At 48.9% G+C, this 15,096-nt stretch overlaps 1 protein-coding gene across 6 annotated transcripts in view; it reads right to left on the bottom strand.

Moving 5' to 3' along the window:
* Positions 1–15,096, bottom strand: part of CASZ1 (castor zinc finger 1) — a 282,546-nt gene that overhangs the window by 164,587 nt on the left and 102,863 nt on the right. The gene's annotated exons all lie outside the window — the stretch shown is intronic.

The raw sequence follows: 15,096 nt of genomic DNA, 5'->3' as shown, positions 1-15,096 counted from the left end.
CACCTGCAGGAGCAGCCTACAGTACTAAGCCACTTACTGCAAGGAGCTTCCCCCATCGCCAGCTGAGCAGTTCCGCACACGTGAGATGATGGGGAAATGGTCCTCTTGTGTTGCCTTACAGAGCTCTAGAGCCAGCCCTGAGCACCCCCACATCAGATAGAATTCTTCAACCCCAAAGACATTACAGACACAAAGAAAGAATTATTTCCACTTCAGTGAGGCACACAGAAAGTAAGAGACTTGTCAGAGGTCACTTGGCAAAGCTGAAGCGGAGCTGGGAGCTAAAACCAAACCTCCCAAACTTCAGCCTGAGCTGGACAAGCCCCACTTCCCTTCCTGCGCTCCTTGGATGCACACTGCCACCTCTGCAACAGGTTTCACCCTTCTCCCCACTTTCCCGAGACTGTTAAAGACAATTCCCTTCCATTTCCTGCATGGGAGGAAATGGATAAATTCACAGATTAAAAGAACAAGAACTTTTTACCTTACTCACAACATTAAACCAAGTCCTTAGCTCCAACATTTGACAGAGGCTCAGGAGCTTCAGCCCCGTCCCGAGGTGGGATTTGCAGTTTTGGTGGTGGTTTGTTCTTAATTCCCATCAGACAAAAATACAAGAAGCAAAACAAAAGAGGGTTGTTGAGATCAATTTGTGATAGGTGCCGGGCCAAAGAAAATGGAGCCAAAGGAGCCAGAACCCTGCAACCAGCAACCTTTGTGTCAATTTAAGCAAATATTGTGGCGTTTCCATGGCAATCCCTGTTTTGAATATCCACTACACTCACTTTTTAAAGGGCTTTTCCTGTTTGCGTTTCAACTTCAAAACCTGTAAATATTTTCAGCCTTAACACATCCCGACCTCCCCCAGCCTCCCAAATGAGATACTATCAAAGCTCTGCCGTGAAGCCTTCTCCCTGTGCTACCCCAAAGCTGTGAAAATTCACAGCACAAGCAGGTTACAACCCACCAAAGCCAGGGATAGCAGGAGCAGGGCTGGACCTTCGTCCCGCTCTCAGCCTCTCTGCAGCAGTGGCTACAGGAGCCTGCTCCTTACTTCTCCAGCACTGATGAGGGAAGCGAGCCCTTGTGAACACACAGCACTGACAGCTCAGTCCCAGCGGGTGCTTTGTGAGCCCCCCTCCATCCCCTCAGCTCAGGCCACCTCTGACCCACCGCACCAGCCAGGATCTCTGCTCAGAGCCTCCTCCTGTGACCTGCTCCTCTGCTCACCCAGCCCCAGCGCTGCCCCCATCCCTTCCCCTCTAACCTGAACTGAACTGCAGCTGTCAATCACCTTGATGTATGCTGTGCTGTGTCATGAGCAAGTGGGAGCAGAGAACAGTCAACTCTGTCCTCACGTGCAGCCTAGGCTAGGGTGTAAAGTCTCCAGGCTCCTCAGCAGGTACCTGCTGTACTGCCCTGTCCCTGCTCCTCCATCACAAAGCCCACGAGGAAAGTCCTGGTGCAAGGAGCCCTGCTCAGGTGCTGGGATCAGCTCTCGGATCCTGGTGTTAACCCTCACCCCTGTATCTAATGCTGCTTTTCTGGGTGCATGGATGCGCATGAAAACACCTTCAGGGACACGTTGAGGACTTTCATCCCTAAGCCCCCAACTTCTACAGCTTTGGCCTGTGGTGCCGCAGTGCAAGCCCTGCCAGCAGCCACGGGAGTGCACTGGTTAATGCTGAGCTTCCTGGCTGCGATGGATTTGTGCCAGGCCTCAAATGTGAGCTTAGTGTAATTTTTGGGAAGTCAATTTCCTTTGTTGGGCTTTTTTTTTCCTTGTTTTTTTTTTTTTTCTTTTTGTTTAAGCTTTTTTTCCTCTTTTCGTTTTAAATGGAAAAAGTGGGAGCATTTGCATGAGCGTCAGGACAGGGCCATCCATCCATGGGCTGTAGGTTCCCAAGAGCATTTTAAAGGCACCGTGGTACGTGCACACAACCACCATGGAAACAAACACCAAGTGACTTCAAAAGCCGTTATGCCGAGTGCCCACAGAGGCAGCCGCAAGGAGAGGCCCTATCGCACCAACACCGTCACTCCTGGCTCCTGACCACCTCCTCCTGCCGTGCCGGCTGCTTCTGATACCACCAGCAGATGATGCACGATACCTGCTGTCCTGGCCCGCTTCCAGCTCAGGTAATTACATCCTACAGGAGTTTCAGCTGGATACTTTATCCCTTCTTCACTTCCGGCCCTGAGCTGTGGCACTGGGAGTTGCTGAAACCCTTGTCCACATCCACCCCGGATGTGAGTGCATCCCTGCAAGTCCCAAGAGCCTGGTGCTACAGCAAACAACCTCCTCTAGAAACACCATATGACATACCTTCTTACATACACCCCATAATACCCCCACCTAAGAATGAGCTGGGAAAACAAAATCAGCCTGCCACACCAGGAGCCAACAACCTCTGGAAGCATGTGCTTAATGCTGCCCAATGGAGCAGTCATGTGGGACACAGACACTCAACTTCCTTGAAGCAGAGATTCTCCTCCCATCATCTCAGAGGAATTAGAACCTGTGGTGGCAGTGGTGAAAGGCTAAAGCCACAGCCAAAGGCAGCACATGCCACAGGGGATACTGGTGGAGTTGAATGCGTGGGAAAAGATGGGACAGGAGAAGAGAACAAGCCTGGCAGGATTCAAACCAGGCCAAATCATAAGGTGAGGGTCCTCATGGTATCTCCAGACCCTCTCACCATGCTGCCACTATAGGAAATGCTCCCATGAAACCCTGCTAACATGCGTTTCAAAGTGCTGGCAAAGATCTGGATCCCTCATCCTGCCAGGGAAGCTGGGCTTTGGCATTTGCCATAGTCCCAAGAATTGAGATCCCTTCTGAGTTGGCCAAGATGTAAGGAAATGACCCACTCTCCACTCAGGACAGCTCAGGAGTCCCCATGCTTGTAAGCGGGCTCTATCAAATCTGTTTCATGCCCTTGTTGTCTTCTTTCAGAAGACTCTGGACCAGATCTATCAAATCTCTGTTTCATGCCCTCATTGTCTTCTTTCAGAAGACTCTGGACCAGATCCTCACCTGGTGTAAAATCAGTGCAGTTTCGGTGGCTTCAGTGAAGTCATGCCAATTTAAACGAGTGGAGGATCCGGCCCTCCAAGTTACTGGAGTTGCCAGTTCTTCCTTTGGATAATCCCGAGGGTGATTTCACACAAGCAGCAGCACAGGCCCAGCCAGCCTGGCAGGATGAGCTGCGCTGTCTTACCCCCCACGAGGAGAGTCCCTGCTGTGGGACCCTGCTGCACCACTGCCAGGTGGATCATCACCTGCTGCTTCTATCCAGTTTCCTTCTCTCTGTTGTTTAACGAGAGATAGATACACCACAGAGTAAATTACTCCAGGCTTTGGATCCATGTTTTCCAATTGGTCTTAGCAGGGAGCAAGCACTCAGGCTCACTGTGTTTCCGGAAGGGTGCAGGCGGAGGGTCACTTGTCCACATCTCAACCCAACCAGGTTAGGTCTTCCCTTGCTACTGGGAGAACAGCACGTCTCTATGAACAAACAGATCTGATCTTCCCCTTCCTCCATTCCCACCAGCCTCTACTCCAAGGAAGGTAAAGAGCCCATCAACGCCTGGCACGGGAGCAGCCACAAGTCCCTTCCTTGTCCCCAGCTCCACTATCACTCTTCCAACCATTGGCACCACATCCAGGTGGGAGGGAAGCGGCAGCGCAGGCATGGAGAACGTGGCACAGCTTCAGCAGGCACCGGGTGTGCAAGAACCTCCTGTGCTCTGCCCTCACAAGTCCTTCGCTATCCCCCCAGAGCAATTTTCTAGGCAACAGCGCGGTTGCATTCCCTTCCCTATCTCCTAATAAATATCATGCTAAGCAAGATGAGTATCTTCTTCCCAGACCAAGCAGCATGACCCACTTTCTGAATCAGGGCAGATGCAATTGGGCCCTGGAGTCCTGGACCCCTCCCAAAGCAGAGAGATTTTGTAACAATTACAGCAAGAAGCAGAAGGAATAGAAAAGTAATAAGTGATCAAAGAGTGCAGTGGTGGAGCTGAAGCTGTGGGGTAATTACTACTCCTTGCCATCCTACGCTCTGGCATTTGCCTAGGACACTGAAGCAAGAGCCGCGCGCACGTTCACACAACATCTCCTCTCCACTGCCCTACATTCCTCAAAAGTAACAGGTCCAATTTCAGATCCTGGCTAATGGCTCCGAGGAGACCACTGCTGCCCCCCCTGCACTCCCACCTGCATTATTCCCCTTCTCCTTCCCTTTCCCCACAGCAGAGAACACAGGACTCCAGTTCCAGCAGTGCAAACCCCCCTTCCATCAGACATATGAACATCTACCCCTGCCCCAATGACAGCCTCAAGGCTTCTAACATGGCAGCAGTGTGTCCTGGCACCCCAGCAATGACGTCTGGCTCCAGTGCCAGCTTCCACTTGTCACTGAGTCCCCCTTGTCCCCAGTCCCCTCCTGACACAGAGCCTCAAGACCTGCTGCTCACAGTGGGGAGGGTCAAGCTGTGGCCCTTTATAGGTGCAGTAAACCAAAAAGCCCCTGCAAAAGACTGGTGCTTTGGGCCTGGCTTGCCGGCCACACAGCAGAGGGAGGAGGTGTCTGGACCCTCATCCCAGCACTGTGACTCTCCGCTTGGAGATGCTCCATTTCCCCAAGGAACACCTCTGTGTTTTCCCACATGTAGCTGGGATCAGACTATGACCCAATGGGCACGGAAAACAATTAAGAGGAGATGGGGTGAGTGTCAGCAGTGCTTTCACTGCTTGAACCCACAAATAAAACTTCCCTCACAGAGGACTGTGGCCAAAAAGCACGTAGAAAACCCCGTACCATAGACAAAGTGCCATGATGAGCCAAAACTGGCGCCTGCACCGCGCTCTGGGCACACGGGCCCATGAGTGTCTGTGCCCAGTGGGTGCTGGAGCCCCACCAAAGGTCATTCTTTCCCTCCCCTGGACACAGCACGCTGCCTGGGAGCCTTAGAGCAGCTCCACAGGAGGCGAGCCCCCCGTGCCAGGGATGCGCAGACAGCAGGAGACAGCACTTGCCTCAGAGCAAGTCTGACAGACAAGGAGCGGAGCTGCCGTCGCTCATCCAGCTCGGGGCTGGCGCTGGCTTCCAGTCTCAAGACTTCACTGCCTGCCCACTGGAACAAACCACCACCAGAAACACGCACTAAGGGGTGCCCTGACCAGCACTGCCTGACACGGTGATATGAGGCAAAAGTCACTTGTAAAGGCTTTCCCCATCAATTTTTCTTCCTACTTAAATAAAAGGGTTATGAAATAGAGAAAGAAAGCCCTTTCACCCAAACTGCAGAGATAAAAAAAAAAAAGGGGGGGGGGGGGAATCTTCATCTTAATTCAAAATCCTATTTGATGTGTCGTGGCATGAAAATGTTTTTCGCTGCATTTTTTCAGTGTGATCTCATGCGCCCTGCGAACGGGGTACGCCCAAAACACCAGGTATTTTATGGGACACAAACAGAGCGCAAACATACACAAGTGAAAAAACAAAACAAAAACCTGGGATTGGTAAATATTTAAATGAATCAGAGCTGGCATCTGTGCAGCCTCCCCTCCCAGAGAGAGGGATGTTTGCAGCTTGGAAAGAAAGAAAAGTGAAGAACATGACCTTTTCCTTCATGTTTGTTCGCTCGCTGCAGTTTGGTGGGTTGGAACAGCGCAGGCACCTCCCAAAACCAAGTCCAGCAAGTGCAACCCATGCTCGGGGGGCTTGGGGCCGGAGCTGGCCGAGGGAGTTGCTCCAACCTGTTTGCTGCCTCGCTCCATAATACGTGGGGGTTTTTGTTGTGTTTGGGTTTGACTTCTTCGGGGTTTTTTTTTTTTCTTCTCGGTTTAATTGTTGGAGGAGTTTATGAAGCTGTTTGCCAAAAAACAATGGGCTCCAGGGAGCCAGCTTACACAGAAAGGGTGTGCCGCTCGAGCCAGGCCGTGGAGCCATGGAAACCACCACCTTCTGCATTCGCCCAGGTGAAGGCAAAGCTTTGGGGATGGCTTGTGAAATCAGCACAGGTCTGCAAGGAAGTGCAACACGTACATGCGAGCGTGCAGCAAGCACTCAGAACGGTGGCCCCATGCGCCGGCACCTGAATCCCCCATAAGCATGGGTGAACGCTCACACTGGTTCTACTTGGAAGGTTACACGAACACATCAGTGAATGTACGAGGTGTTTGCGCACCAGAGTGCTTCTCCGGGCTGGCACTGTGGGCAGTGACAGCTCTGCCCCTGCAGCACATGCACGCTGGCCAAACTCCCTGCTGAAGGGTTTCATGACAGAGAAATGGGGATCGGAGCACTGGTGCGAATAAAAAGCACCAGAAGGGGAGCTGGTGGTGGTGGGCAGGGGATTGGTGAGAGGAGAAGGGGCTGGTGTCTGCCCAGGTCAGTCTGCAGCAGCATCTGGATGAAGGCATTTGAGGGGGGCTGTTTGTCTTTCAAGCTGGCATGTGAAGGAGGGTGGCTGCGGACGGACCCTGCCTGCATTCTTCTCAATGTTAGCAAAGAAAACAGAGAATTCCTCAGAAGCACTGGCTGCCGGCCTGGCTGACACAAAACAACCCAGGAGCCAAGCACAGACATGGGATTTTAAAGCCATCCAGCTCCCGTGTCTGCTTCAGGGCTCTCCTGCTACCACCGGGAAAGGGAAAAGTGCTGTGAACTGCGGCTCTTTGAAAGAGGCACCATCCATTATTCCCACTGCCAGCTGCTGAGCGTGTGCTGACGGCATTCCAGGTTACAGGATTTCACTCACCCCAGTGGAACAGAGAGAAGTGAGCAGAGGAAAAGCCTTACCAGGCCATCTCCTGCACATGAGCACAGAGCTGGCCTGAGCCAGCGAGAAGCCAGATCTCTCTTCCTCTGGTTTGAATTCACTCCACCACATTAACAGTGGGATGATTTGATCCTGGCACTTCTCTTACCTGCAGTCAAAGGTCCTTGACCACAAACCACATTGAGAACCAGCTCCTGCGTTCAATGAACCAGAGAGAGAGAACAGACCCCTCAATGCAGGCGAGATGAGGGCAGTGATGTTTCTCTTGGTGTGGGGAATGAGGAAACCTTTGAAAGCTCATTACTACTCCTATGATTCACTGTTGGTTTCTATGCATTACACCCAAATTTGTCTCCAAACACACTGACCTGGCCTTTTCCCATTCACAGCCCTGTTTACCCCTTTCATTGGAGCATCCCAAGGTAGGTGCCAGACAGTCAAGTACTGTTCAACTGCAAGGTCCCCAGGGCTACCACCCAGCCAAGGCAGAGCCACGTGGCATCGAGCAGGACGCAGTGACAGCACCCAGGTGCTCCATCCACCACCTCCATGTCTGGGTTGTCCCTAGAGATAGCCCACAGCCACTGCAGAGCCTGCTGCTCCCCAGGGGCAGCTGACAGGGACCAGGGGAGCTCCAAGGGGGACCACAGGAAAGGCCCACAGAGCAGGCAAGTGCCGGTAAGGCTTGGTGCGTCAGCCTTTCTGGCATCGACCTCCCAAACTCATTCAGATATTTCCCTTTTTTTTTTTTAATTTAATGTTCCCTATAATTCATCTGTCCCAAAAGATAATCAATAGAGGCCGTAATGAAAATTTGAGCCATATTTTATGATCCGTTGCAGGAGAAAGGGCCACATCAGCAGGACCAGCCTTGGCTTCCAGCATCATTCCTGTGTGCGCTCCCCTGCTCGCTGGCCAGACCTCCCCTCCCCACTTGCCCAATGCTGCTGACAGGGGCAGGTCCTCCAGGAGAAGCTCCCGCCCTTCCCTCCCTCCCTCTTCCAAGATAGCAGTTGGAGCTGCAGTTGAAGATGTACGTGTGGGGGAAAGGGGAGTTCCTTCAGAGTGCGAAGGGCCCTGACCCAGCAGCCCTGGGGAGCCTCCTGAGCATCCCTCAACTCCTCAGCTCTGAAACAGATCCTATGGCCCTCAACCAGGCCCTGGGGGGAATATGCTGATCGTGTTGCAGGATCTGAAGAGTTATTTCTGCCCTTCACAGTAATTCCCTAATCCTTGGCACTGCCTCTCTGTCAAGCTGGGCTTCACGTGCGTTTTCTCCCAGCCATCACCCAAGGGTGAGGGTGGTCATTTACAGGGAAAAAAGATGGGTTTCCTCCAGGAACTGCGTGAGTCTAGAGCCTGCCATGCTTCACTGCAGCCTTTAGGGCTCCTTCAATTGATGGCAAAGACCAAAGAGGTGCTTTTGGTCTCCCATGTTCATAAGCAGCAACACAGTCACATAGAAGGGATCACACTGGGCTCAGCACTCTCTATTTCCAAACACTAAACATCAGCAGCCACAGGAGCAAACTCCATTGCTTCACTCCAGCAAAACGCTTGTCTCCTCCCTCCTGTACACCAGGGACTGTAAGCTGGGTCTCAGTCCTACAAGTACATGTGAGCCTTTGAATGGTTTGAAAACAGGAATCTGGAACCCCAATTTTGTCCAGCACCACTGGAAAAAAATGGGAGGGGAAGTTCAAGGAGCCTAAAGCACATTCTCACTTCTAGCTTAAATATCTATGTCCAGTCACTAGGACTGAGCTCCTCCCTGTCCAGTCCAAGCTTCAGGCAATCCCACCTACCTCTCTATACTTTCAGGCACAACTACTCCCCAGCTCATCCATTTTATTACAGTATATATTAATATAGAAGATGTGCTGCCCTTACTTCCCCCAGTGGGCAGTGGCAAGGAGGAGCAAGCACATCTCAGTGCCAGCCTCCACATGCTGCTGGGTGGTTTTCATTCCACGTTATAAATCCCACAGCCCTTTCAAGCACCTTCATCTATCCTCCCAGCACACAGCCAGGGAGGTTTGCTCTCCCCACACATGCACATGGGCTGAAACGAAGGCAAAAGCCTCAGTCCTGTTCCCGGAACCCTTCTCCACCTTGGATTCCCAGCAGCGGGTCCTCTGTCCTCCCTCTAAAGGCTGGAGCATATTTCATTGCCTGAAGCTGCCGTGTCCGCAGGGAGCCGGAGGTAACAAAACCGTCTTTGATTTGGCCAAGGGAGGAATATCAGAAGTGAAAGGCCAGAGTGAGGAATTTATAACAGCAGCTAAGGCAGCAAAAATCCAAGCGCCTGACCAGAAGCTGCCCTCCTGTTCTGCACGTCATGAGATTCAGCCTCCCATGTGTCTTGGAGGGCCAGGATGCTGCAGAGAGCACAGCGGAAACAACCAGTTTTCTACACACAGGAGCGTGCTGACACCCTCCTGAGACCCCTCCTGCACAGCACTGAGCCCTGAGGCACAGCCTGGAAAGCAGAGAGGCCTATGCTCACCCAGAGGTGCAGGTGTGAGCTCATATTATCTCCCTGCTTGAGAGTGTTGCCTTTCCAAAACTGATGCAGCAGCACTGTGTGGGTAGAGGGGTGATATTCTACCTCCCAAATAGAAAATGCTTTCTATCCTGGACTGGCAGCCTGAATCCTCATTGTCAGCAAGAGCAATAACCAATTATTTCTGCCTTTTCTTTCTCCTGGAAACTTAAAAATCAACCATCTTTGTTTAAAGAATGCAAGACCATATTCAAATTAACTGTTGCTTCCAACAGGTAAATAAGGTGACAATTTGCAAGATGCGTGAATCCAGAGGATGTGGGTGAGCAGCTTCATGCTTTAAACTTACACAAGTAAGGGGCCTGACATCCCAAGCAGAAGTGTTTCTGAAGCTCCGTGTCAGCCCCACATCCTCCCTTTTTAATCCAGCTGCCAATGAAGTGGGACTTGCACGGACACAGCCACCTGCCTATGAGAAGCTCAGGAGAAAGCAGGCAGGGTTGTTGCAGTCACTGCTAACTTGCCCCAGATTTGAACTGGTGACCCTCACTAATATCATCCAGTCCCCTGATATCCTCAGGGAACAATCAGCACGTTTTATTAACCCAGCCAATTTTAGAAGCGCACACGCAGTATTCTGGTTACTGGTTACAATTATCTATTACAGGTCCATTCCATACATATGCTTATGCCAAAGTGATGTGCAGTACTTTGAGGCTGTTACTCCACTGTCAGATCAACTGCATGAAGGGGTTGGAACTGGATGAGCTTTAACATCCCTTCCAACCCAAACCATTCCACGATTCTATGATCACGGCTGAATGAGCCACGGCTCTCTCAAAGCACACTGTATCTACAGACATCACTTGCAGCAGAAATATTGTAACCTAATAGAAAGCCTCCAAGATCCCCACCACCAAATCCATTTTTCCAAATGACATGTTTCCACCTATTGGTCCCTGGAGTGAATTAATTGCTTTTGCTAGTTTTAAAAGGCAGAGTTATTTCCCTGACAAAAATGAGCAAGCACATGGGAACGCGGAGACATCCTCGGATTCCTGACGTACAATCACCAAGTATGCAGATGTGTTTGCTGCCCAAACAGACTTCCACCTTTCCTGCATGACATGCCACGTGGGAATTCTTCACTTCCCAGTGAAGGTGGGAGAAAGAGGAGTTAAAGCAACCTGTCTAAACTCAAACAGCAATTTAGGCAAGAGCTGGAAGGTTTCTGTCTGTGCTCTAACCACTAGGTTATCCCCTTCTTTGCTGAATAAACTTGCCAGTCTAAGGGGAGACTTATTTCCACATGCAGCCTGGTGGTTTGGTTTGTGTTTTATTAAATTGGGGTGGGGCTTTCTTGGGTTTGGGCTTGGTTTTTGTTAAAGCTGACACCAGGGAAGCTGTTCAGCAGGGGATCACTCCAGGACCATGCTTTGGTTCCTATCTGGTCCAGAGAAAGACCCACTAAAGAGATGCCTAGCAAGAACAGAAACCTTTTTCTGCACCCTGAAATAGCAAGAGAGTGTGAGCCTGCAGCCCTGCAAACACACAGCCACAGGTTCACACGTCCTGGGGACAAAACTGCCAGTCCTAGACCTGCCTGTGCTGGTGTATGGTGGGATACTCACAGTCCACAACAATTTACAGACAGTATAAATGCACAAATTATGTATAGAAACAAGGTCTGAAAAAATCCCAAATAAAACCAAAATCAGAGAGACAGACTTTTCAGGGATGGTAACTAGAGAAAAAAAAGGTGTGTGTCTTTCCAGAAACCTGTACTTACCTGCAGCAGGACGCAACCCCACATCGTGGGTGCAGAAGCACATCCTGGGACATGCTCATCCCATAGTTCTTGTGAACGCCACTCCTCACTGTCGAGCAGAAACCCAATGGGAAGCAAGAAATCCCTACGGCATTCTAGGTAAAAGCAGTTCAGGCCCACCATTTCCTGGGAAAGTTTTAGGTTAGCCTCCCTTTCCCAACTCTGAGGCAATGGCCTTTTACTTTGATGAAGCTCAGTGCTCTTTCAAAGGAACCACAGCTGAAGGTGACCACTGCTCATTTTTTTATCATCATTTTATGAACATGTTAACCTTAATTCACAAATGCTCTACAGAGTGAATTTCCTCCCATTTCATTTTTCATACTTGATTAACAGTATTTCAGACATGGATTTCTTTTAATGTGTGTAAGAAGTTCCGTCATACAAACCTGTACAGGTTTAATGCAGTGATACCTCTCTGATTGATACGAATTCTGAAGAGATCTGTTACTAATTCATTTGAACTGAGCCAAAATAATAGTTTCCATGCAAGCTATCAGTGTAACTACCCCATCTCAAGTTAAACAGGTATAAATGTTTCATACATAAAGGGCTTTAGATTATAGAATACAAACACTACCATTTCCCTTTCTTCAGCACTTACACTCCAGATTTCCTTTGGGAATTGACGTGTTGCACAGTGGGAAAGAGTCCATCTTGTGTGTGGACCTGGAGGTCTCTTTGCTGTCATGTTTACAAGGCACGTGAAGTTTGGACAAGGTAATATGCACTTCCCCCCCCCCCCCCAGTTCATTGTTTAATGGATGTTTTCCCTCTTGTGATTTTTATTTAGAAAGATCCTCTTTTGTTTTCCAAAAGCTAGGCTTTATGGAGGAAACACGCTGACCTCAAACCATCATCTCCAAGCACAGGAAAGCTGCTTAAGACGTTACCCGTTTATTGCGCACACATACCTCTACCCGGAGATTCTTAATCTTCACCCACCCAAGATTAAGGCAACACAAATGATGAAATCGATACCAATACAGACAGCAACATCTATTGCAGTTTCAATGTTTCTGTTATATTTTCCCCTGAACTATTAAAGTAGGATGATTTTAATGTGATTGTTGTTGTTTCTGCAATACAAATCTTCAGTCGTTTGATGCTGTAAGTACTTATGCAAATGCCTCTTTTCCTTACACAAACCTTTCCTTTGACACCTTATGTGAGTAAAGAAAATATTTGAGTGTTTGCAAGCTAAGGATCCATTTATATTTAAGGCTCCATTACTGATCAGGAGGCAAAGAGTGTCCTTAAGGTGGATATAAATTATAGTTACACTAATTTTAAGGCCCTTAGTCTCTGTCCTAGCGATGTAGCAGAAGAGCTTTCGAATAAAGGAGATTCTTCTCTCACAGCAGTTTCAGTTCTTTTCTTCCATTAATCAAAACCTACCCCATATATATATATGTTTTCTCTCTCTATGCATATCTGAATACCTCTTTGAGGTTTAAAACACTCCTGCACCTAAGATTCAAACACAACAAATAAAAACCTCCTTTTGCAAGCAACTACAGCAGGCGTTTCGAGAAGTTACATCACGTAACAAGTCATGCAATTAAACTTTAATGAAAAAATAAAAACACAAACACCAACCAGCCCCTAGTGCTTGCTTTGCCTCTCAACCAATCCATCATCAAAAAAAGCAGGACGTGAAAATGGAAGAAACCTCCGACTAAAGCTGTGCCATAAACAATTGTTTTCCTAATGAATTCCACCTCTTTACTCCACTGAATCGGCAGAGCCGGATGGAATTTCTCTCCTCTCTTCCTTCTCTCTGTATAAAAGGATGTACTGCTGATAAAACTAGTAACCCATGAAGATCACTTCCCCGAGGTGAGATGCCTCCTGCCAGCGTTTCTGCTCTCAAGGGGTTAGAGTCTAACACCTTCCTCCTCGTCCTCCTCCTCCTCCCTGAGATGCTGTGCCTTGCTCTCTGGTATTGTAATGTGAAAGGAATAGCAGAACGTGTTTTACAGCAACCAGAAACGCTCCTGCACGTGCATATTTCTCTTACTAAAAGCACAGTTCTTCCAAATTTCTAAGCACCTGCAGCTTTGGAAGGCTTCAGCTGCAGTTGTCTTCAACACCTCCCCAGAACGGGTGCCTGAACCTCCACGTTCTGCTCCTCTTTTTCAACCTCGCCCTCTGCTTCTATTTTTCCACACCTGCAAATGATATCCCTTGAAAAATCAAACCTTTTATTTCATGTCTGCTGAGATCATATCATCTGATGAAAGGTAACAGGGGTTTACACAAGGACAAGAGAACAGACAGGGCTTGTCATCTCCAAAATGCTATTAGGAAAGGCAAGAAGGAAGCAGAAGACGGGTCACAGCTGGACCATGAAAACCACTAAGACCAGGAGACACACACACACAGGAACACCTGAGCAGCTCCACGGCTCCAGTTCATTCAGAGCTGCACAAATAGGACTCAGCACAGTGAGGAGAAATTCAGGCTTGTACAAAGAAGACAACTCCAGCCTTCCTGTGCCTCTCATTCCTAAGGTTTGGGCTTTTGCATTTTCTGCAGCGTGTAACAAAACCAAATCTGAAACCAAGATCAATCGTAGAACCTTAGATGTAATTTATTTGTCACCGTTCATTTTTCCCACTGTAGCTCTTTTCGACAGTGACATAACCAGTTTGTTTAAGGCTTTTAGCCCCTAAACCATTCTATCTGCTCTCCACATAGTGCAGAGGGAGCCTGGAATGAATTTAAAATTGAAGTCAGTAAAATGCAACAGAAAAAGAATAAACTGGGAAAGCGCCTTGGTCATGTTTTTGTCCTTAACATTTTTTTCCCTGTTTGTGGAACAGAAGTTCTGTCTCATCATGAACATTATTCTTTCCCCTAACTGCTACAAGGGATTTCAGTTTCTAACTAAGGCTGAGTTTCTTTAATGTATTAAAATGATTTTCAGTGAAACCTACACTTGGATGGCAGGGGGGTTGGAACTAGATGATCTTGAGGTCCTTTCCAACCCTAACTATTCTATGATGCTACGTCTTTTACAGTTCACTGTATTAGAGAATCAAATATTCTTGTCTTACAGACAGATGTTATCTTACATCTACAAAGCCCCTTTCCTCCCCAGCTGTTTCATGGTAAGGGGAGGTCTGTGCCATGGAAATGCAGTCAGGCACTGCTGAGCAGACAGGACAAAATACAGGGGCCTGTCCCATAGGAAAGAAGCATGAGTAACCCTGGATAGGCATTAGAATAAACCAGATTTACTCAAAAATGCAGATCTTTCCTGCTCAAATGTGTCCCAAGCTGCACAAAAACGACAGGGTAGCCCCAGGTTTTTAAGACAAATGAGAATGACAGCCCAAGTGAGAACCAAATGACAGTCCCCAAGGATGAGGAATCCCAGCCACATCTCTACACCATCCCTCAGCACACGACAATGCCAAGCACAAGGCTGAGCATGGCAAAATCATACAGATGCTGGCTTTTAAAATTGGTTTGATTCAGAGGCTGTAACCTGCCAAAGTCTCACACTGTATGGATTTGCCCTATCCAGAGCATGGGAAGGTTACTGCCCTTTTCCTGAGCTTCTTCCCAGGACATGCCTGAACCTCTTGCCTTCCTCACACCACTGAATGTATTGGGGGTTCTCTTCCGTGCACCAGATTGCCTCCTTCAGCTCTGAACAGGTAAAAAAGGAGCAACAAATTTGGTTAGAATGCAGCAGATTTCAGCAAAGCACCAAGCAGTACTCTTCTGAGGCTTAAATTAAGACCTAGCTCTAGCACGCCATCTCACCCAGAGAAGGAGAGATCCCATCAAACAGGAGCTGGGCTGGGCTATGAAATCTGGGATTAGACATCTGGAAAACCATCTGAGAAAGCAGGCTTGGGAAGGCAGTGGGGGATTGAATAGCTTATTATCCTCCCTGTCTGGTAAACACTTCCAGCCATCTCTGCGCACTCACTGCGCATCCTCCCCATCTCAGGTGTGCGAC

Source organism: Pezoporus flaviventris, unplaced genomic scaffold (assembly GCF_033815535.1).
Source record: "Pezoporus flaviventris isolate CSIRO_AGI_PZ_B2104156 unplaced genomic scaffold, CSIRO_AGI_Pfla_v1 ptg000009l, whole genome shotgun sequence".
Classification (NCBI taxonomy): Eukaryota; Metazoa; Chordata; class Aves; order Psittaciformes; family Psittacidae; genus Pezoporus; species Pezoporus flaviventris.
This window is presented reverse-complemented; position numbering and strand designations above follow the sequence as displayed.